Below are 23574 nucleotides of genomic sequence, written 5' to 3' on the forward strand. Positions count from 1 at the left end.
TACGGTTCGAAATCTGTTCCTTACGGTATGCCTTTTTCCCTTTTGTTGATTTTGAAATTTCTTCTAACTTTTTTTTTTTTTTTTTTTTTTTTGTTTATTTCAGAGGGGAACGACTTGCAGTTGCTCCTAAACCCGCGGGAGGCTGACGGTCCCGCACGGATGGGTACTCGCGCTCTAGATGAGAACGAGTTGCCCATCCTAGAACAAACGGCGGATCGGTTCGTGGAGGTCTATCCGCTAGGCCATGAGATCCATAGCGCCCGTCGGCCAGGTAAGGCGCTCTTCGACCCTCGACCCCTCAATGTTGAAACCTCTGCTGGAATTCCTCTAATCGTTTGTTCTGATGAGAAATCCGCAGATGGTCCTCCGTTGGTGCGGAAGAAGAAGGCTGCCGGCGGGAAGGGGAAGGAGAAGGCCTCCACTGCCGATCCAGCGCCTCGGTCTGATTCGGAGACCGAGAGCGAAGAGGTGGCGGGGAATCCCGGTGGTGATAAGACCACTGCTCCGGAGGTTGTGACTGTCACCTCCGGAGAGCCCAAGAAGACGACGGTAACCGGCGCAAAGAGGCCGGCTCCATCGGGTTCGTCCCCGCCTCTCCGTACCTTCAGGCTCAAGAAAACCCGTAAGTACAATTTTCTTTTGCTTTTGTCTTCATAGCTTAATATCGTTAACACTTATCTTCTTTACGCAGGCGTGGATGTTGACGCATTCCAGGGTGGAGCGCAGAGTGGTACCTCCACGCCAATGACGGTAGGCCCGGTCAGCCTACCTGAGGCGACGACCCAGGCGGCTGCGCCTGCGCCCGCTGGTTCAGTTGCTCACTCCTTTGAGCCGACTGTTCCAGCCGAGATGACGTCACCGCCGGCCGTGAGTGCGATTTTTACAGCATCTTTCACCGAGCCGGCGGTTACGATTGCTGCGGATTCCGCGGCAGCGACCGCGGCGGCTGCTACGATGCCCCCGCCATCGGCAACGACGGCCGATACATCAGGTACGCATGGGGGTTCTCGCATCTCTCCGCCACCTTCCCATCTGCCTGACCTCTTGGATGGATTTCCGTTGGGTTCAGGTGATGGGTTCGGCGGCTATCGGCCTGTAATTGACCCTACAGGTGCGTAGGGTTCTTTTGGCCCATTTTTTTTTTTACATATTTTTTTTATCATCTTTTCCTAACTGCTTTTTGTTTTTTGCAGTGTCGGATTCCAATGAAGTGTATGTTCCACGATGGAACATTCGCCGAGGAACAACCCTTCGCACCCCTGTGGAGTGCGTGGAATGGGCTCGTCACGCTGCTCCTAGTGGTGCGTTGGGGGAAGCCATGGCTAGCTATCAGGAGGGTAGGCTAACCAATGAGCTTCGGGTTCTCCTTGCTCGGATGCAGCCGCGCGTCGAGCTGCTTTGTCGTGAAAACGACAAGTTAAAAGCAGCTCGCCTTAAAGAAGTTGCTCAGGCGCGGGCCATCCGGGAGGAGAACCAAAGGCTTTCCGCTATAGCTGCGGATAAGGAGAAGGCCTTCAAGGCCCTTGAGGTTGAAGTTCAGGCACGACTCGAGGCCCGTTCCAAGGCTGCCCAAGCTGTTAATGAACAGCTTCGGCTGGCTAAGGAAACTGCGCGGAACGCAACCGAGAGGGCCACCAAGGCTGAAGCTGTTGCTGAGCCTCTGCGCGTGGAGAATGAAGAACTTAAAGCCAAATTAGAGGCTCTCCAGCAGGCTCATGATGCCTTGGCGATGGAGGATGCTAAGAAGCTTCAAGAAATCTTGGACCAGAGGGGGGTGCTTGACCATACCGAGCGTAAGCTAAAGGGCGTCGAAGAGGCTGCGGCTAAAGAAGTGTTGCTTGCCAACCTCAACAAGAATGAAGCCGAACGCGCCCGTAACGAAGCTCAAGCTGCCCTCCAAGAGGCTCTGGTTGCCAAGGAATGGCTTCTTCGAGAAGCGTTATCTCAGGTAAGTTTTCATGTCTTTACGCTTTTCTTTGTAAATAGAAAGGTTCTGACACTTGTATTTTTTCTTTGTAGGTTGTGCATCGTGTCTTCTCAGAGACATCTTACGACGATGCTATGAGCGCAGCCCTCAACGCTTCTCACGAGGATGGGGAAAAGGCCGGCTTCCTGCTTGGTCTAGGGTTCGTTGAGAAAGGCATCCCGCCTTCCAACTTCCCTTTATTCGATGTAGATACTGAAGCCATATATGACCAAGCAGTAAATCAATACGCCGCCTTCCCGCATCCGGTGGTGGAGAAGGTAAACGAAGTTGCTGCTGCTGATGATGGGCTAGCTATCCTCAAAGCTTTCCTTGAACTGCCACGCTCTACTGATGGGGCTGGTCCAAGTGGAAGTGGCCCTGAAGCCTGATCCTGAAGATCCCTTTCCGCTGCTAGGATAGATTTAGCTTGTATAGTTTTATTTTCTTGTAGGCGGGTAGTTACCCGGCCATTCTTGTAATCAACCATTGTGAAATATAAATCTTTTTGCGGGTAAGACCGCTACTTTCGTTGGGTTCCTTGCTTTGTAAACGTTGTATGACTTGCATACTTTAGTTTAAATTAGCAATTTTCCAAGTGTTTTAGAATAAGTTAACCTTTGAACGTGGTAGATAGGTGTGAAGTTTTGCTTCCTCTTCCGTGATTGTGCGGGTAGGACCGTCACTTGCACGTAGTAGGATGGCTAAACTTTACCATCTGACCTGCGTGTAGGTTTTCCTCATCTTTTGAGGATAAGTTAACCTTTGAACGTGGTAGATAGGTGTGAAGTTTTGCTTCCTCTTCCGTGATTGTGCGGGTAGGACCATCACTTGCACGTAGTAGGATGGCTAAACTTTACCATCTGACCTGCGTGTAGGTTTTCCTCATCCTTTTATTAGAAATTCTATTTTGAAGCGTTCGACGCGCGGTTGTCAATAGGTTAGTGTTCAGTTCCCTTTTTCATGATTCATGCGGATAGACCGGCACTTTCATTTAATGGGACTGAACTTTTCCCCTTCAACTGACCTGCGTCAAGGTTCGTCGTTTATTGGGTTTATGCGGGTTTTGCCGCCTTCCCTACGCAACGACTTTCCACGTATTTATGCGGTGAAAACCGGCATATTCGTGTTGAATAAATTGACCGTTCGACGCGCGGTTGTCAATAGGTTAGTGTTCAGTTCCTTTTTTCATGATTCATGCGGATAGACTGGCACTTTCATTTAATGGGACTGAACTTTTCCCCTTCTACTGACCTGCGTGAAGGTTTGTCGTTTATTGGGTTTATGCGGGTTTTGCCGCCTTCCCCACGCAACGACTTTCCACGTATTTATGCGGTGAAAACCGGCATATCCGTGTTGATTGTTCATAAAAATGTAAAATCATCAGCGTCAATGTTTTAAGGAGAATCGTTTCCATTAGAAGTGGCTCTTGGCCTTTACAAATTTGGAATTGATTTACATGCAAACTGTGTAAATGAGCTCCCTTCCATGTTGTTGGGATGGGAGTGCCATCGAGCCGATACGTACCTGGTTCGGGATCTCGTTCTTTACGCAGCATGTAGTCTCCACATTGAAGCTGGAAATTTTATTCGTGTTTTCCCCCGCTGGGGTTCTACACACATCAGCCTGCTCAGCGTTCATTGCGCCACGAGGTGCGCGAGCGTCCCATCTCTGACGAATGCTTCGACCATGTCCTTCACGTCTATGCATTCTTCGGTGTTGTGGCCTTTTGTCCTGTGAAAGTCACAGTACTTGCTCCGATCAGCATTGTGGCGATGTCGGATTATTTGAGGCTTTGGCCATGGGAGCTCCTCCGTGGCGAATATCTCGGTGACGCTTTTGGTGAGCGGCGTCCATCTGGAGTTCTTGTTGGGCTGTACGTTATCCCTTCCGCCTAACCGATGCTGCAAGCCGGATGAGGTGTCAAAGTTTACCCTTGACTGCCAAATGCCTAGCTTCCGCTTTTTGTTTAATCGGGCGGTAAGGACGTTCTCTTCCCTTGTTTTCTGGGTGTAGAGGTTTGTGCTCTGTGGGAGATCTCTACCCAGTTGCTTTTCCGTTTCCGCAAAGCGTTTAGCTGCTGTCATGATGGCATCCCATGTGGATGGCATGCCATCTTTACCCGTTAAGGTGCGGATTAGCTCTGGGTCGTTTGCGCCCTGGATAAAGGCGGCGCGAACAAGATCTTCGCTGATATTACCCAGACTTAGCTTCTTCGAGTTGAAGCGAGTGATGAAGTCCAGCAAAGATTCATCTTTTTCTCGAATGCACTTGAGGATTGTCCATTGTTCCTCGGTATACTTTCTTTGCTGGCTGAAGTGTTGGCTAAACTTCTGTTGGAAGTCAGCCCAGTCGTAGATGTGGTTGACCGGTAGACGGTCGAACCATGCTCTAGCAGCCCCGACCAGTGTCATTTGGAACATGTAACACCATGTAGGTTTCGTCCAACTACTGACGGTTGCCCCCGCTATGAACCTGTTCAAATGATCGTCTGGATCAGATATACCATCATATGTGCCTATGCTGGACATTTGTTTAGCACTTTTTGGGGCGATTGCTTCCGCAATGTCCCTTGCAAATTTGGACGTTCCCGCATTTGCAACGTTTGGTCTGAATGTTTTGGAGAAGTCTCGTGGACTTCCACCTGTGCTTTTTGGTTTGAAGGCTTGTCCAAAATGCCTTCTCGGTTGGGAATCCGTTTCCTTACGCTTCCCTTTTGCCCTATGGCGAGGGTTCGCGTCGGAGTCGGATTCCTCCGAGTCATCCAAGTAATCTTCGAATTCGTCAGCCTGTTGGACGTTGCGCAAGCGTTCGTCCAACTCGGCTTGGAATTCCCTCTGGCGTGCCTCCGCCCATGCCTTAACTTCATCGAGTGTTTGGCGGGGGAGTCTTGTTCGTTTATCTAACTGGGTATCTGTGAATCCCAGTGAGCGATTATTTACTGCACTTGCCCCAGCTTGGGTAGCTGGGGTAGTGTTCGTAAAGTTTACTTCACTTGCCCCGGCTTGGGTAGCCGGGGTAGTGTTTGTAAAAACTGTATTGCCGGTATTCCCCCCAGTAGCTGGGGTTGTGGTTACCGGAGTTTCTTTAACCATCTTGGAAGTTTGAAAAAACTGGAGAAGAATAAAGTTCTAGCTTTATGCACGGATGGCGCCAATGAAGAAACACTAACCAGACCCCGAGCAGATTACTGATAACCTGGGGGTTAGATAGATGTTTCCCACAAGGGGTTAGACCCTGAGAAGATGGTTCTTCTGATAACCTGCAAAACAGACACCGTGAGCTTGTCACTGAGAAGGGGGGGTTCCTCCTTGTGACCACCCTCCGGCGTGAGAATCAGACTAGATTGCTCTTTAAATATAAAAGTATATTAAGAGATTGCTAGAGCAGATATCAGGTATAATATGATGATAATATGATAAGATGAGATGGTCATACCATTTGTGGTATTTATAGCCGAAGGTAGGTTTCCAAGGAGGTGTGGCCGGCTGCAACAGTGTTCCTGTTCCACCAACAGTGGCCTACGCACGTGCCCTGCTGGTAGTTGGTGGGTAGGCAGCGGCTGATAGTGACCAGGCCTGCTGTGTACTATTCCTTTTCCACCAACTGCCGGCTACGCACGTGGTATGGCAGTAGTTGGTGAGTAGGCGGCGGCTAATAGTGACACAGTACAGGAGCATGCTGCTCGCCATACTGTGGTCATTAAGCTGTCGTGTCTTTAGTCAGATCTTTTTCCCATACCTCGTCAGGTACAGTACAGAAGATCTTCCTGTTTCGTACGGACTGGCTTATTTGGGCGGGAGTATTCCCCCTCCCGCCCTTGTGCGGGATTGTTCCCGGCTTCGCTCATTCCTTCAGGTGACACTGAGTGATTGAGAGCTAAGTGCCTTGTGCGTGTAGCCTTGCTGCGCGGGTGGCCTTCCCTGATGGCTTGTATCCGAGGCTGCGGGGACAGGCGGAGTCCTTCACCATTGGGAGGCATTTCCTGCGGGACCAGCTTGCGTGCTGCGCTTAAGGACGTCACGTCTCTGAGCATGGTTGGTCCTGCGGATCCAGTTGGTTTCTGCGCAGACGTTCCTCTTCAAGGTGAGTCTTGCGGGTCCAACTGGACTCTGCTGGGACCTACCTCTTCAATCCACTACATCTGTCTTGAGGGAGTTATAACATATCTTTAGTTATATTAATACCATTATAGTTTATGATTACTTTCCAATCACTTAATTAATCAGGTTATATTAAAGTTTATGAATTATAGAGTAACTTTTTTAAAGTTCAAACACAACTGAGTAAATTAGATTACATTTCATTGGTGTTGCTGAAACATCAAACTAAAAACAAACCTGAAAATTGCCCCATCTCACTCCCAAGGGTTGAACCCGCCTCCAACGTGTGTGACACAACATACTTTCCCACCACACCATGTGTTTACTGGAGCGAGTTAAGTAAACTGATTGAATATTTTCCCGTAGACTTATAAGATATGGAAAACTTCTGGCTGAGAAAACGATTGCATCCCTTCACGTTTTGCTTTACCGGAATGGAGATAAGGCTAAAAATGAAAAATAAAAAATAAAAAATAAAAATGGGACGTGTATTTATAGGTTGTGCGAGAGTTTGAATATATCGGATGTTGGTTAGATAGCTTTGTATTTGTGGTATAGTGTAGCGGGTGGTCGGTTAGATCTCTTTGTATTTTTGGACCTCCTTTGTTGTGTTGACGTGCTTTTTTTATCTTGTAGTATCGTTACATGCTTTTATGAGTCTCTTGTAATGAGTTGTGTTTTGTATCTGAGTGATGTATGTAATTCACCCTCTATAGTTTCTTATGAATGGAGGTTTTTTAATATAATTATTCTTTAAAATGTGCAACTTTTGAAAAGATATGGAGGTTATTTGACCCGATCCAACTTTATTGGGGCCACCTCTAAACAAAATGGTCTAAGCTTAATTACATTTTTTGTATTTTTCTTGTGCCGCACCAGTAGGGTCAAAAGGCATGTTCCTTGTCACGAGTTGCTACAAATGGTATGGTTTCCTCACATTAATTGTGTACCATTTGTATGTTTATTAAAATGACTTGACACTTTATCATGCCAATTATACTTTAGAAAATAAATAAGATTATTGGAAGATTAAAGACTTTACTTATTGCTATAATCACTTTTCAAACGTTCATCAATGTCCAAAATTGTTTGCGTATGTTTCGTCCATACAAACTGATAAGCGTTTTCTATTAATTAAATCAATTGTTTTCTCTATCAATATTATTTACTGACGGATTAAGGAATTTTATTCTATGGATGAAAATTTGTTCGGGTATGTTGTTTTGATATATTTTAAAATTAGTTATACACTCAGTAAAATGAGGAGAGTGTATGTTGTTTTGCTTATTGATCTGTATATGTGTTCGCATCTCTATAACATATTGACAGTTAGATCACAAAAGTCAACCACGTTTGACTGGTCCAAAACTCCAAATTAACATCTGGCCCACTATTTTAATTGGGAGCCCATATGTAAAAATCCTCCAGCATTTAAAAGTGTTTCTAAGCCCATAACTATAGTAGTGTCCGACCCAACCAAACTCAGGTCCGTTGGCCGAAAAATGAGGTACCTGCTTGTGGTGGTGTGAATGGTTCGGTTTGGGTCGGTTTTTGTTTTGATTTTGTTTTGGTGTAGGTTCTTGCCATGTGATCTTGAAACTTTTTGGCTGAAAAAATGTTGGCCAAAAATAATAAATTTAAATAATTTTGTTAATTACTAACTAATTGATTATCATACATTGACCAAAAATATTTTAGTTACATATTTATTAAATTCTTATAAATTAATTAAAATAAAAATCTAGAATTTCGGTTCGGGTTTTACAGTTTTGTTACATGCAAAGTAACAAAACCAAAACCAAACCATAAATTCGGTTGTTCTAAAAACATAAAACCAAACCCGTCGGCTTTTATTTCAGTTTGATTTTTTTGGTTTTTTCGTTTTCTATATAATTCATTTTAGTTTCTTGCATACCTTTACGGTACCTGCTTGTCAAGCTATTTAGACATGAACTCCATGAGAAGTTACATGCATGTGACCATGATATACATCAGGTTTGGTTTATGAAATTGGTTAATCGGGTCACCGATCGGTAAGAATTTTAGTTGTTAAAGACGGGTCGGAAGCAACCCATGGGTCAAACCGGGCCAAACCGAGCCTTCCATGAGGGCAAGTCAAATTTGATAACAGGCAACATGATCAGGGCCGGCTCAACGATGTTGGGTGCGTACATCGAAATGAGATCTTGTGGCACTTTTAAGACAATTGTGTTAAAAAAACAAAAAAAAAGGTGTTAATAACCGGTTTCGAACTTGTGACCTACATCTAAACAACACACGGTTTTATCACCGGACCAATAATTATTTTCATTTATAATCCGCCAATTACAAAAATTTTTATATATAATGTTTTTTTTATTTATTTAAAGACATTAATTAAATGTGAGTTTAGATGTATTGGTTCCCATGCAAACAAATTGGTCAAGAAAGTACCCACTTTCTCGTATCATGTTAAATAAAAGTCCCGACACCTTTTCTCTTTATGCTTTTCTTAGTTGTACTTTCTGCATATTAGTTAGTAATTTAATTTTCATCGGTAGTGTACGTGGGTAGTTGCATTTGTATTTCCCTTTCTTTATATGCATTAATTAATGAAAGGCTGAGCAAGTTTATCTGTTTATGAATAAAAATTTTATGTTAATTTTAGCTTGACTTTGACTTGGTATCTTGAGTGGTGATCTTAGACACAGTTTCTTAGCCGGAGTGATGAATCTGTATCTTCGGTTAGTAATCGCAGCCCTACGGTTTCATTCGGTGGTGTATTCGTATCTGAAAACGAATCGTTGATCTATCTGTTCATTACATTCGAATCAATTCCTACTCGTTACCGATGATTTTGCTATCAGGCCACATCTTTAGAGCATATCCAATAAGTGTTTTTTTGTGTTTGTCCACATCACAAATTTTTGTTTATAAAAGATAATAAAATAAACGACGGTGAGAATGTTGTTGGGTGTTTCTATAATTTTTTTGACATAATTACATAAATTGTCCTTTATGTTTACCCCAAATTTCACTGGTGGTCTTTTATCTTTCAAATTGATGTTTATTATCCTTTACGTTTTAAAAAGTAACACATTTTGTCCTTTAGGCCTAACCCAGTTAAAAAATCTCGTTAAGTCAGGTCATGTGCTTCTCACGTGGGGGTATTTCCGTCATTTCAAGTCCGGTTATGATTCTCCCCCAATAAAAACAATTTAATTAAATTACATATAAATATTATTTATCCAAACCCCACCTCCCCACACCCGTTGTTCTTGTGTCTCCACTGCCACCGCCGTTCATCTCCGGCAGCCACCACCACTTTCTTCTCCAGTGAGCCACCACCACTGCAACCAAAAGTCACCACCACATCTAGCTCGCCACAACAATTAGCTTACTCCCATCTACAAAAATGTCGAACAAACCCATCTTCAAATCCCTGAAAATCCTAAACCTCTTGCTGGAAATCCTTCCTCTTCGGCACCAAGCAACCCAAATATTTCATCAAGTAAAATCACAGCAGTAACATTAAACGCAGACTGTGTCCTCAAATCATAATTTAACGAAACCCCCAATTTTAGTTACGTGCCCTAGTTTTAACAAACCCCCAATTTGAAGTCACCTTGAAATCCGACGACGAAATCCGGTCGATTAGCCTCCAATATCGATTGTCAAAACTATCTTAGTGTAAATCGTGTGGAAATGTAACACACCGAGGTAAGTAAAGCGAGCTTCTTTGTATCCCGAAACGACGTCGACATGGAAACCTAAGTTTTAGTGGATGAGCAGGAGGATTCGCAGGTGGATGATTCACACATGGGACTGTTGAACGGCGATTTTGTAGATGGGGTGAACCAATTGTGGGAGCAAAAGATGAGGGCGGACATGAGGAGTTTGAGCTCCACCACGCATTAATATCTAAAATTCAAATTACAAAAAAAAACATACTAAAAATTAAACAAACAATAATACTTAATAATAACACTAATCTAATACAAGATCATCGGGTCGCCTCGCCCACAAATGTTCAACCAACTCATGTCGAAGATTCCCGTGTGTCTCACGGCTCTTGATATTTGCTATGTTATGAAGTCTTTGTTGATCACTGATTGTGGACGGTTGTGGCGGAATGTCACCTTGGTAGTTTTGGCAGATAGCTTTGCCCTCGTCTTCTAACGTCATGTTGTGTAGGATCAGACACGTGTAGACGACGTCCATTATCCTTTCCCGAGTCCAATAATGTATCGGGTTCGCCAGCACATAATATTGTTTTTTCAGAACTCCAAAAGCTCTTTCAATATCTTTTCTAGCAGACTCTTGCTTCTTCGTAAAATACTTCCGTTTATCGGCTATTGGATCTGTAAAAGCTTTCACTAACAAAGCCCATTCGTTGTAAATACCATCGACCAGATAGTACCCGTACTTGAAGAGTTCTCCATTTGCAACAAAAGCTTGAGGTGGTTCAACCCCGTCGATAAGGTCGTTGATCAAATGTGACTGATCGATAACATTAAGGTCGTTATTTGACCCAGCAACACCAAAAAAAGCATGCCAAAACCAAAGATCCTGTGACACCGCCGCCTCAAGTATAAGGGTCGGCCCTTCATGATCACCACGGTGGAACTGACCTCGCCAGGCCGTTGGACACATAGCCCATCCAACATGCGTACAATCGAGGCTACCTAGCATCCCAGGAAAACCATGTTTTTCTGCGTGCACCTCATATATGCGCTGGATGTCATACATTGTAGGTTTACGCAGATATCTCCGAGAGTAAATCGATATGACTCCTACGTATATAAATACGATATAAGTATATATATATCTATAGTTATAGGCATTAAAATAATCTATAAACATATAATATATATTAAAAAATGTAATAAATATTTAATAAAAACTAAAATTAATGTTTTTTACCTTGGCAGAAAAATGAAGGGATTCACGTGCAACCCTTTTCGACATCTGTAAATACTCATCCAAAGCGTCCGACGAAATGCCGTACGCTAATTGACGGATAGCAGCCGTGCATTTTTGAAGAGAGGTAAAACCGGGGAGACCCTTAGCATCCTCCCTTTGTTGAAAAAAGGGATACCGTGCCTCTAAATCACTTGCTATACGCATGAACAATTGTCTGCTCATTCGGAAACGAGTTCGAAAATCCGACTCCTCGTATACCGGTTGAGGGCTAAAATAATGCCTAATCAAAGTATCGTTAGCACCCGATCGATCACGATCACGAGGTGGTGCTCTAACTCTCGGGACTTGAGGTTGCTGGGCTTGATTTTGCAAAAGATCCACCACGGTTGCGGTCAAAACTCCCCCTACTTGAAGAAGCAAATCATCCTCTTCGGAGGAGTCGGAATCAGACGAGAACCACGACATTTTTTTTTTGTTAATTTTGAGAGGATTTTAGGAGAAAAGGTGTATAATTGTGAAATGGAGTATATTTTATAAAGGTATATATTAAAAGTTTAAGAAAATATATATTTTTTTTAATTTAATACGAGCCAACGGCTCTTTTTGCTAAAAACAAGGTGACTTCCTCTCTCTCTTCTCCCGCTACCAAGCTCACGCCAGCCTCTATTTGCCCTCTAGCGCCCCTGGTGGTGTGGTGTTAGCGCCTGGGGGCGCGAGCGGAAGGGCTCTAGCGCCCCCGTTGAAGCCCCACACCCCTCAGTCTAAAAACTTGGATCCATAAAGCAAAGCTTTTAAGAATGGAGTTATCAGTACTATTCCTCATTTTTGCATATTGCTTCTTGATTCTAGAAGCTACCATTAATATTAATGGTGATGGAACAAGATTCAGTGAAGAACACCCACTCAAAAGATCCGATTTCCCACCCGGGTTTTTTTTCGGAGCAGGCACTTCTGCTTACCAAGTAATCTTTTAACTGTTTTCCATTATTATTATTATTATTATTATTATTATTATTATTATTTGTAGGTTGAAGGTGCATATCTTGAAGATGGTAAGTCTCTTACTAATTGGGATGAGTTTTGTCATTCTAAAGGTTAGTCATTTGTTTAAGGGACAAAGAACAGTAACAAACTTTCATCGTTACTAAATTTTTTTTGTTTCAATTGTGTTATTCGTAAACCTTTTTTTGTCTCAATTAGGTTACTCACAATTTTTTTTTTTGTTATTCAGATCACTCAAATTTCACCTATGTACCGATTATACGGTTTTTTATCATTTAGGAAGATGATTATGCTCACGTGGTATATTTTTCATTTAAAAATTTTGTAAACGGTGATGTGGACCGATGATATGGAATTTAAAATTAGTGACATGGATTTTATTAATTAAAGAAATTGACATATTAAAAAAAACATGTTTTTTAATTATTAAAATATAAAAAAATTGTGTTTGTTTTCTCGAAAAGCACCATATTTCAAATTTTGTTATTATTAAAAATACTTTTTTATTAAAATATTTTTAGTTTTTAAATTTCATACACTACTGAGCTTTTTATCATTTATGAACGTATGATTAAAATTCTAAAAAAAAATAAATTAAATTTATCTAACATTAATTTAGTCAAATGATATAATAATTACCCGTTCAAAAAAATGATATAATAATTCGAAAAGATAACAAGTAATTCATCATATAATCTAATTGAGACAAAATAAATAAACGTTTATGAGTAACCTAATTGAGGCAAAAAAAAGTTTGTTGAGTAACCTAATTGAAACAAATAAATTTAGAGTAACCTAATTGGTACAATGGATAAAGTTTGTTGCTATTATATAAAGTTTTTCCTTTGTGTGAAGGGGTGTGCGCAGTTTGGTTTTTTGGGTCAATTTTGGGTTAAAACCGAACTGAAAACCAAAAAACTTCAGTTTTTGAATTTTTTACACCTTTTTGGTCTCGGTTTTGTCAGTTGGAGTTCGGTAGCTTTAGTTTTTTTTTCCGGTTTTGCCATTTGATTTTAAACAACTGGGCACAACATAATGAATTTGGGCCTAAATTACTTTGTTAATTATTTATACATTTAGGTTAAAACATTCAAGTTACATTAATTAAATACTCGTAACTGCTTAAAACAAAAAAAATTAAAAATGAAATTCTATAAATTCGGTTATGTTTGGGGTTTTTGGTCTCTCCATTTGAGATTAAATATTTCATGCTCAAAGAAAAAATTTGGCCCCAAATAATAAATTCATGCCTAAATCATTTCGTTAAGTAATATCTAACTGATTGTTATACATTTAAGCTAAAATATTTAAGTTTATAGCCATTCCCACTTTGGTGGGTTAGGTGTGAAATATGAGGTCAAGTGTTCAATCCACGTAGTGCAGAATATTTAGTTGTTCCAAAAAATATATATATTTAAGTTAAATATTTATTAAATCCTATAATTACTTATAGAGTTATGGTTACATAATGAAAAGCTATAAATTCGTTTTGTTGTTTTATTACATACAAAATGAAAACCGAACCTTAAGTTCAATAATTTAAAAAACATAAAACCAAACTGTCAGTATTTGTTTTGGTTCAGTTTCTGTTCATTAAATGTAAGTCAAATGCTTGTATATATAGCCACCATTGTTGTTAGGGTGTGGAGATAATGGTGACAATGGAGATGTTGCAGATAATCATTATCATCTATTCATGGTATCATTCTTGATCCTCCATTATTATAACTCATAAAAAGTTTTTATTTTTATTGTTTTGTTTTATATAATTTAGTTTTTATACAGAAAGATATTGAGATTATGCATTCACTTGGCATGCAAGCGTATCGGTTTTCGATTTCTTGGGCTAGAATTCTTCCAAGTAAACTTTGTTATCCATGTTTGTTAATCATCTAGTTCTTATGTTCATTGATTATTTAAATAATGTGTCATTCATCATATTTTGCTTAGGAGGAAGATCAGGTGAAGTGAATCCTTTGGGAATAATGTTCTACAACAAGATTATTGATAATCTTGTACTAAAAGGTTAATCTTTATGCATATTTGTTATCATTTTTAAAAATCAAAACATCTTGATTATTAATAAAGTGAAGTTATACAGGAATCGAGCCGTTCGTGACAATTCACCATGAAGATTTCCCTCAAGAACTCGAAGATCGATTTGGATCTTGGCTCGATCCACAAATGCAGTATGTTTAACCGTCTATTTTACATTTTTACCCTCAAACCAACTAATCTTTTCTTAATTATGTAATTATTAACGGGAAAATGTTAAAATACAAAGATAGACAAAAATGAGAAATGTGAGAAGGATTTGTGACCTAAAATAAAACCAGAGAAAAAATTAGAGAAAAATAACAAAAAAATCATTACTCAAATATAAATTAAAAAAAAAGATAAAAAAAACTAAAATGATTCCTCCGTTATTTTCGTTAAAAAAAAGAAAAAGACACAATGTAGAGAAAAAAAAACACAATGACGAAAATAAACAAAAAACACAATGATAAATAAAAAAAAGACACAATAGATCACAAAATATAACACAATGCCGAACAAAATATAACACAATGTTGAGTAATATAACAAAATATCAAGACTAAAACAAGGAAGACGGGGAAACATTTTTGTTTTTTACTTTTTTCGTTCTCTTTTCTAATTTTGAGTTATGATGTTTTTATTATCTTTTTTTAGGTATTTCCATTTTGCCACAAATCCTTCTCATCATTCTCATTTATGTCACCCTTTGTAGAATAACTAGACACTTATTAACGCCTTTCTTGCAGGGATGAATTCGTACACTTCACAGAAACTTGTTTCAAGTGTTTTGGAGACCGCATAAAATACTGGATCACAATAAACGAACCGACTTTTGTTGCAGAAATGGCTTATGAAAAAGGATTCTATCCACCTAACCGTTGTTCAAAACCGTTTGGCAACTGTCAAGCTGGCAATTCTGATATTGAGCCTCTTTTGGTTACGCATAACATGTTATTGGCTCATGGGAAGGCTGCAAAGCTTTATCATGAACAATATCAGGCAAGTTGTTAAACTTTTAATGCAAATTGTATGCATTTTGGTATAAAGAAAAATTTGAATTTGGATTTGTTTGTGCAGTCAAGACAAGGCGGTTTGATTGGACTCGTTGCACACTGTTTCATGTATGAACCGCTTACTGATAGTGAGTTGGATCGCAAAGCTGCCGAGAGGGCCATGATCTTTATTATTGGATGGTCATTTGACCCGCCTATATTCGGAGATTACCCTCAAGAAATGCGTGAATATCATGGAAACGAGCTACCAAGATTCTCCCAAGACGAAAAGGATTTTATGAAGAACAGTATTGATTTCATTGGAATCAACCATTATTCAGCCATATATGCCAAAGATTGCACTAATTCTAGCTGTTTGAAACCGCTAATCGCGCTATTAAAGGTTTTGTGGAAATTACAGGAGAGCGTGACGGTGTGCTAATCGGTGAACCAGTATGATATTATGTTGTTTTTTTTTTTACTTTAATTGGTATTAAAAAAATATTGATTTTGTATTTTCAGACATCAATGGAAATGTTTTTTGTGGTTCCTAGAGGCATGGAAGAGATTGTTGATTATGTCAAGACTAGGTACAATAACACACCGATGTTTATTGTCGAAAATGGTAACGTTTTCTTGTGTTTAACGCGTATTTGTTGGTATATTATGGTGACTAATTTTTAAGTTTTTTTTAAGGTTATTCGTCGCCGAATGTGGATAATGTTCAAGTTGAAGAGATTTTAAATGATGTCAAGAGAATTGAATTCCATCAGGCTTACATTGCTTCTTTATTTAAAGCCATAAGGTGAGTTTTGTGTGCTTTTGACCTTAATCTTTAAAGTCATACAGACTAAGTTTTGGCTTGAAAATTGGTGTTAAAAGTCATATAGTTAGCCCACATTTACCTTGAATAATATGATTCTATGTTATGTACTTGAAAGTTAGTCAATTTGACCAAGAAAGTCAAAAATATGTTGACTTATGTTCGTTGTTGAAATGACAGTAATGGAGCCGATGTTCGTTGCTATTTTGTGTGGTCGTTGATGGACAGTTACGAATGGACACATGGGTACGATGTAAGATTTGGGTTGCATTATGTTGACCGTCAAACATTTGACCGAATACCCAAATTGTCAGCAAGATGGTATCAAGATTTCTTGGAAACCAAAAGCCTGATTGATAGTTAGAGGTCGTTTGGTTCGTAGAATGTTTGTGATGGAATTGGAATTTAAAGGAATTTGAATTAATTCTATTTAAGGAATGTAACTTGTTTGGTTGGTAAAACTATTGTATGAGAAGAAATGGTAATATAAATATATATATTAAAAAAATCGTTTATGAGGAGGAAATGAAAAACAAAAAAGTAGATAAAGGTTGATAAATGATGAAATTTTTTTAAGGATGGAATATATAAACTTATAAACATATATGCGGGCGAGTGACTGAGTGTTATAAACACATACACTTATGGTCCAACTCATTAGTTACGGGCTTTTAGGTTTCTCAATATATATGTACATATATGATGTATGTATTGTGGTATGAATGAAACTTTATTCTCATCGGTTTTTCTTTATTTTTGATAGAGTTTATTTCTTGTAACTTTCAAAATTTTCTATTTCTGGCCCCTTTTGGATTGAATATACATTCCATCTAATTAAGGATAGTCCGAACATAACCACTGATTTAGCTTCCTTATATTACTTTTGCTTTATATCAATCATAAAAGAGAATATGGTTTATTTGTCAAATATTTTTGGTTTACGTTTTACGCTTTGATGAAGAATGGGCTTTGTTATATGGTTTTGATGTGTTTTTTTAATTACTAAACCAAATAAAATTAAATTGCATTGTTGATTACTTCTTCGTATTTTATTCTCATCTTTTGGTACAAACATGCGAAAGAATGATTTTTGCTTTAGTAGTATACGTAGATAGATAGGTACATATATCTAAAATTATTTAATCTTTCTATTCTGTTAATTACTATTACTATTACTATATATATTAAAAGAGAACTTTTTAACAACTTTAAATATGTACTTATAGCTTCTTTTGTTGTACCCATGCTTAAACTATTATACTCTACGCTGATTTAGTTATACAACTTTCCTAAACTTTATCTAATTACTGGCTGAAATGATGAGATTATTTTCATTTTTGTGGTGATTGTTTGGTGTTTATGGCTTGAATGGTGTTCAAGGTTGTGATCAAATCCGTTTGCTTTTAGTCTTTTATGTGGTGTTTATGTGTGCTACTGGACTATTGCCATTTTTGGCTTTTCGAATACAGTTTCTAGCTACGCACACGTTAACTTGATGGTCCATAGCTTGAAAACGTTGGTAATTATATAAAGGCTATGATGATGAACTCGGCTTCATTCCGAAGCTGTTTCGATTCATTTTTTGTTTGTGCTATGGTGATCATTTGACACTGATCTGTGCATGTGGTTTTCACATCTATATGTTTTGAGGTTTATTGGTGTTCATTGATGAAGAAGCTCTCATGGTTGGGTATCTCTTCTATGTTGTAGTGCAGGGGAATTTTAGTCAAAGTTAATGTTGTTGAAACGGTGTCGCTTTGTTGAGTGTAGGCTATGATGATGGTCCGTTATTTGGCGAGGCAACAGTTGTTGCAGCCAGGGCGGAGATCTGAGCGCTTGACTCTTATGTCCAGGCTGTGATGACAGTCCGTTATTTAAAATGTCGGATACAAGTTTTTATTCTGTCGCGTACCCAGCGCAACGCGCGGGTGCTAATTGCATTTACTTTTTAGTTTCGTTTACTTTTACCAGAACTGCTGAAGTCGTTAGAATTCGTCAGTTGTTTTCAACTAATGGAACAATTGTTTTAAAACAAATCGAACAACTACTGTTGTTTTGCTTAAACGGTTTTTACCTGTAGATGTGAACTTTCTATAGTTTTTGGTAACATCAGTAGCATTGTTCCTTTACAGTTTCAGCTACAACCAGTTCATGTTGTTTTAACATCAACATTAATTGATAAAAGCCACTGCTCATTGTTAAGTGTTGCTGAACTAGCGGTCTCGCAGGTATTGATTAATTTTGGCTAATGCAAGCTTCTTTATTTTGCCTTTCCACTTATGTGTGTTAACATAGCATTTTATTATGCAATTGAAGGATTCAAGGAGCCTATTATGGATGCCATTAACCAAGATACATGAACCCTATCTCAGGTATTGTACATATATACTTTTATATATACTAAAAGTTGTTGACATGATCAATAATCATAATATAATTGGTGTCATTTGTTCATTTAGAATGATTATGGGTCAAATTTGTGTAAATAGTTTCTTTGAGTCAAATGCCACTGTTTTGGTCAGGTTCAATATTGGTCGTTGTCAAATTTTATAAAAAGTGTTATTTTGGATAATTTTGGGTTGTTAGAAAACGCTTCCGAATCAATAACCATAGCAAACCGCATACCCGTTTATTAGTTCCATATTGAAAATTTGTTATGGGTCACCAAAACTGAATCGGTTTCAGTTTTGAGATAAAGGTTTTGCAGCTGTTTAATGGGCCAATATAAGAACGTAAACATAAATTTGCTACTAAGGGTATCTTGGTCAATTTCAGGTCAACGCGGTTGAAATCTAGCACTTTAAACGATTCAAATTTTTTTTTTTCGAATTTTGAGTTAACACATTCGAGTTAACACCTGTTTATTGACTAAAATATATACTTTGAAGGCTTCTTACTTAGAACCTAAAGCTTATGTAAATCCAGTTGGATATTATTACTATATATATTAAAAGATAACTTTTTAACAGCTTTAATTGAATTAAATAGCAATATACTTCAGCGATATATGGCACAGGGAAGGCTTGCATTATATGTGATGAATGTATACTATGTATTTGTAAATGGTATTGGTGGTTGTAATACAAGTACACAATACATGTTACTTTTATGAAGTTGGTTTGAATTCAATCATAAAGTGTGACATTTGTCTAATTGCTTAATTGTATATACAATACATTGACACGCGCGTTGCGCGGGTCCTCAATGCTAGTTGTTGATTAATCACAAAGATTCAAAGAATTATTAGTTTGATATTACTAAAAACTATATATTTTATAACATTTAACTATATGTGTGTGGGTGCGTGTTTGTAATCAAATAATTGCAAGAATATATTTTCAAAATTGATATATTAAAATCTTATGGTTAGGTCCATGTCTAGCTTTAAACATGTTTGAAAACTTTGAAGCCATAAACCAAATCATTCGTCACGGTTTAAAAACTTTAAAACTGATTGACTGAAAGTTAACAAAAAAATCAATCCGTAAATCAAACCAGTGACCGGGTTGGACGTTTTCACGGGTTGGACGTTTTCACGGTTTAAACTAAACCATGAACACCTCTAGCTAAGATTTTCCAATAACCTAATAAGTTATCGTTGAATGCATGGAGTATTGGTAAACAAATTGAGACCAACAATTATAAGGCCTTAAACTTTTAATAGGGTCCGATAATTTTTATATAAGATACACACTCTCACACGATGCAGGGACAATGTACAACGCGACACTTGTATTTTGTTAATTCATTTATCCTCTCGGCAGGTTGATGTCATTCCTACGAGCCTTGTACAGTTATGTACATGGTGATTATTTGACGGGAGTAAGACTTGAAGATCCAAAATGAAGCCATAACCCAAAATTATACTTTACATCTTGTACCAAAAGACGGGAATACGATATGAAGAAGTAATCAACAATGCAATTTAATTTTATTTGGAAGAAGTAATCAACAATGCAATTTAATTTTATTTGGTTTAATAATTGTAAAAAAACAAATCAAAACCATATAACAAAATCCCAATCTTCAATCAAGTGTAAAACGTATAAAAAATATTTGGCAAATAAACCATATTCTCTTTTATGATTGATATAAAGCAAAAGTAATATAAGGAAGCTAAACCAGTGGTTATGTTCGGACTATCCTTAATTAAATGGAATATATATGCAATCCAGAAGGCTAGAAATAGAAAATTTTAAAATTACAAGAAATAAATACTATTAAAAACAAAGAAAACCCGGAGAGAATAAAGTTTCATTCATACCACAGTAACGTTACACACATCATATATGTACATGTATAATGAGAAACTTAAAAGCCCGTAACTAATGGGTTGGACCGATATTAACTAATATATCAGGATTAGCTAGTGAATGATACTCCCTCCGTCCCTTTGAATATGTCATATTTTGAATTTTCAAAGTCTTTATTTATAAACTTTGACCTTAAATAATTTTGTTAGCGTTAGATAACACTTGATGAAAGTTATATGATTTGAGTATGTTTTAAAAAATGTTTTTATCGGTATAATTTTTATCAAGTTTTATATAACACAAAAAGTATATAATTAAGGTCAAAGTTTATAAACAAGGACTTTAAAAATTCAAAATAGGACATATTCAAAGGGACGGAGGGAGTATATAAATGCAACAATATTATAAAATATAATAATTCTAATTGTTTAACATCAGTGCATTTAAAAGAACATATGATGAGATTATATATATATATATTAACTTAGAAGTTTCTGGTACTCACATATTAACACTGTGCTAGCCATACTGTTTTTAGTGCATCATGTACAAGCACTTATTATTGCTTCATTTTTATGCCACGTATTTGTACGTGTCGGCTGTATCGATGCTCTATTGTTACAATTACCCATTTCGTAAGGTAAGGTGCATGAGATTTAGTGTGATGAATACAGCTTAGGTCAAAGCTTGATTACAAGTCATTTTTATAGCAACTCAAATTTTATATAGTATAATTTTAAGTTAATTGGTAGAACTACAAGGGTGTCTCACGGGTAATATTGAAAATTGAAATACACTCTTGTTTGTCGCTACTGTTTGCAACTCAAAACAAGAGAAGCAGGCAAGTTTGGTTTTTTGATATTTTTATTTTGTTTGCTTTAAAATAATAAAATCCGAAACCAGAAAGTAGTTCATATGTTGTTCTTCAGAGTAGTACTGCATGGGTGGATTTGAACGTTAAAGATAATGATAACAAATTTATTTTACTTTGGTGTTTTAAACTTCATTTTGAGTTATTTTGAAACTGATTTTGGTTGGCCTCGGACGTGTTTCATGTCATCTTCCGAGGAATTAAGTCCGGGAACCATATTTTTTTATGGCATGTTGATGTTTTTATTTGGCTTTTCTTTTCTATTACAAACAGTGGCGAAGCTTGAACATACACGTCGAGGGGCCGGAATCAATATTTATAAAAAAAATCATAGACTAGAGGGGGGCGGGCTCAAAATTTCGGTCGGAAACGGGTGAATTTACACCATGTATAAAAAATTTTTGACTGAAAAATGATAAATTTATGTAACCGAGCAAAAAAACGGTTGAGGCCGGGCTCAAAATTTCGGTCGGAAACGGGTAAAAATGTATAAAATTTTCTGGCAAAAAAGGATAATTTACACTACCGAGCAAAAAACAGAGGGGGCCAAACTCAAAATTTAGGTAAAAAACGGATAAATTTACACTATGCATAAAATATTTCGGCCGAAAAAAGATAACTTTACACTACCAAGCGGAAAAACAGAGCGGGGCCACCCCTGGCCCAACTAAAGCTACGCCCATGATTACAAAGCACATACTTTGTGAACTTACAAAATTTATCGTTTTATACGATTTTTACTTTGATTTCACCTTTTTAATGACTTTTCTGAGTGTTAAGTTGGGTTTCTGCCGCAACGCGCGGGGTAAATTTCTAGTTATACTTTAATTCAAAAGAATCCACGTTATACATGTTTAATTTTATTAACTTTAATAACTATTATAAACTTTGAAGTTAATTAATATAATTCGTTGGTGGAATAATGACTAGTTCAAAGGGTTTAGTTACTCATAATAATAAACAAAAACAAATCAATTCAGTAGCAAAACTCATGTTCGCACTCTTCGAGAAAAGAAAATAAAATAAAGATGAAAACCGAATGTTTTATTAACCTAAGAATGGCTCTACTCAAAACTTGCTTTAAAATAACTCTCTTCGAACGACTAGTAATCCGCTTCTAATCAATAATAATTTCTTCCTTTCTCTAACTCTTAAGTAATTTGCCCTTTTATTTAATTCCTAGTCGACCTAGGTGCCTCATCTCCATTTCTTTCCTTGCTAAATCGATCCATCACAACCCAACCATCAGCCCATAAGTTATTTATATTTAGCCGAATTTCCAATTTGTAGCCCAAGAGATTAACCTAAGCGTAACCCTTGTAATATTGAGCCAATTATACTCCAAATCTTAATGGCATAATTTGGTGCATATGACTTTTATATATTTCTGTCATTATTCCACCAACAAATTATTTCAATTACCTTCAAAGTTTCTAATAGTTAAATTTAATAAAATTAAACATATATAAAGTGGATTCTTTTAAATTAAAGTATAATCTCAACATATGTTTTTTTTAAATACACCGATATAAAACAATTAGAAATATTATATTTTATAATATTATTGCATTTATATATAATTCAATAACTAATCTTGTTGTATTAGTTAATATCGGTCAAGAAGAATTGGGTCAACATTATCCAATCGTATAACATTGGTAGTGCGTAATATAAAATGTATGAGGGGGAGTGACCGAGCGTTATAAATACATACATTTATGGCCCAACCCATTAGTTAGGGGCTTTTAGGTTTCTCAATATACATGTACGCATATGATGCATGTAACATTGTTGTGGTATGAATGGAACTTTATTCTCTCCGGTTTTTCTTTGTTTTTGACCGTGTTTATTTCTTGTAACCAAGGTTGCAAAAGTCGCTAGGCGGACCCTATGCGGCCGACTGGGGAGTTGGGTGTACTCGGAGTACTCGGACATGGTAAATATAAAGAAAAATAATTTTTGGATATTATATATATGTCAAATATCATAAATTTACTAATATTTATAATAAAATAAGTAAGATCAATATAAATAAGAGAAATTTATTTTTAAATAATAAATTATTCTAAAAATTATTAGTCTTTTAGTAAAAAAAATGATATTTATTCTTTAATATTAAAGATATATGAGTTGTGCCTTATTTTTTAAGCCAAAATCGGTTCATGTTCACCGACTAGATGCGATTCTGACTGAGGTTGACCACCTTTAAACAGTTCTTAGCAACTAGGCGGAATTAAAGAAACTCGTCTCAGCGACATACCTTGTAGCGAGCACTCTGCCTTAGAAACCTACTTTTACAACATTGCTTGTAACTATCAAAATTTTCTATTTATGACCTTCTAGATTGAATATATATTCCATTTAATTAAGGATGGTCCAAACATAACCACTGGTCCACTGGTTTAGCTCACTTATGTCACTTTTGCACTTTTGCTTTATATCAATCATAAAAGAGAATATGGTTTATTTGTCAAATATTTTTGGTGTACGTTTTACACTTTGATGAAGATTGGGCTTTTGTTATATGGTTTTGATTTGTTTTTCTACAATTACTAAACCAAATAAACTTAAATTGCATTATTCCCGTCTTTTAGTACAAACATGTGAAAGAAAGATTTTGCTTTAATA

At 37.4% G+C, this 23574-nt stretch overlaps 1 pseudogene across 1 annotated transcript; it reads left to right on the forward strand.

The window, feature by feature from the left end:
- Positions 1-11765: 11765 nt before the first annotated feature.
- Positions 11766-16186, forward strand: LOC143549219 (beta-glucosidase 18-like; annotated as a pseudogene). The gene is made up of 11 exons (XR_013138106.1): positions 11766-11930; positions 11996-12062; positions 13611-13669; positions 13756-13831; positions 13921-13995; positions 14072-14159; positions 14754-15006; positions 15085-15452; positions 15522-15624; positions 15696-15804; positions 16003-16186. The product of XR_013138106.1 is annotated as a beta-glucosidase 18-like (transcript).
- Positions 16187-23574: the final 7388 nt, after the last annotated feature.

Source organism: Bidens hawaiensis, unplaced genomic scaffold (genome assembly GCF_021521415.1).
Source record: "Bidens hawaiensis isolate Kalapana, Puna unplaced genomic scaffold, B.hawaiensis_p1.1 tig00015451_1, whole genome shotgun sequence".
NCBI lineage: Eukaryota > Viridiplantae > Streptophyta > Magnoliopsida > Asterales > Asteraceae > Bidens > Bidens hawaiensis.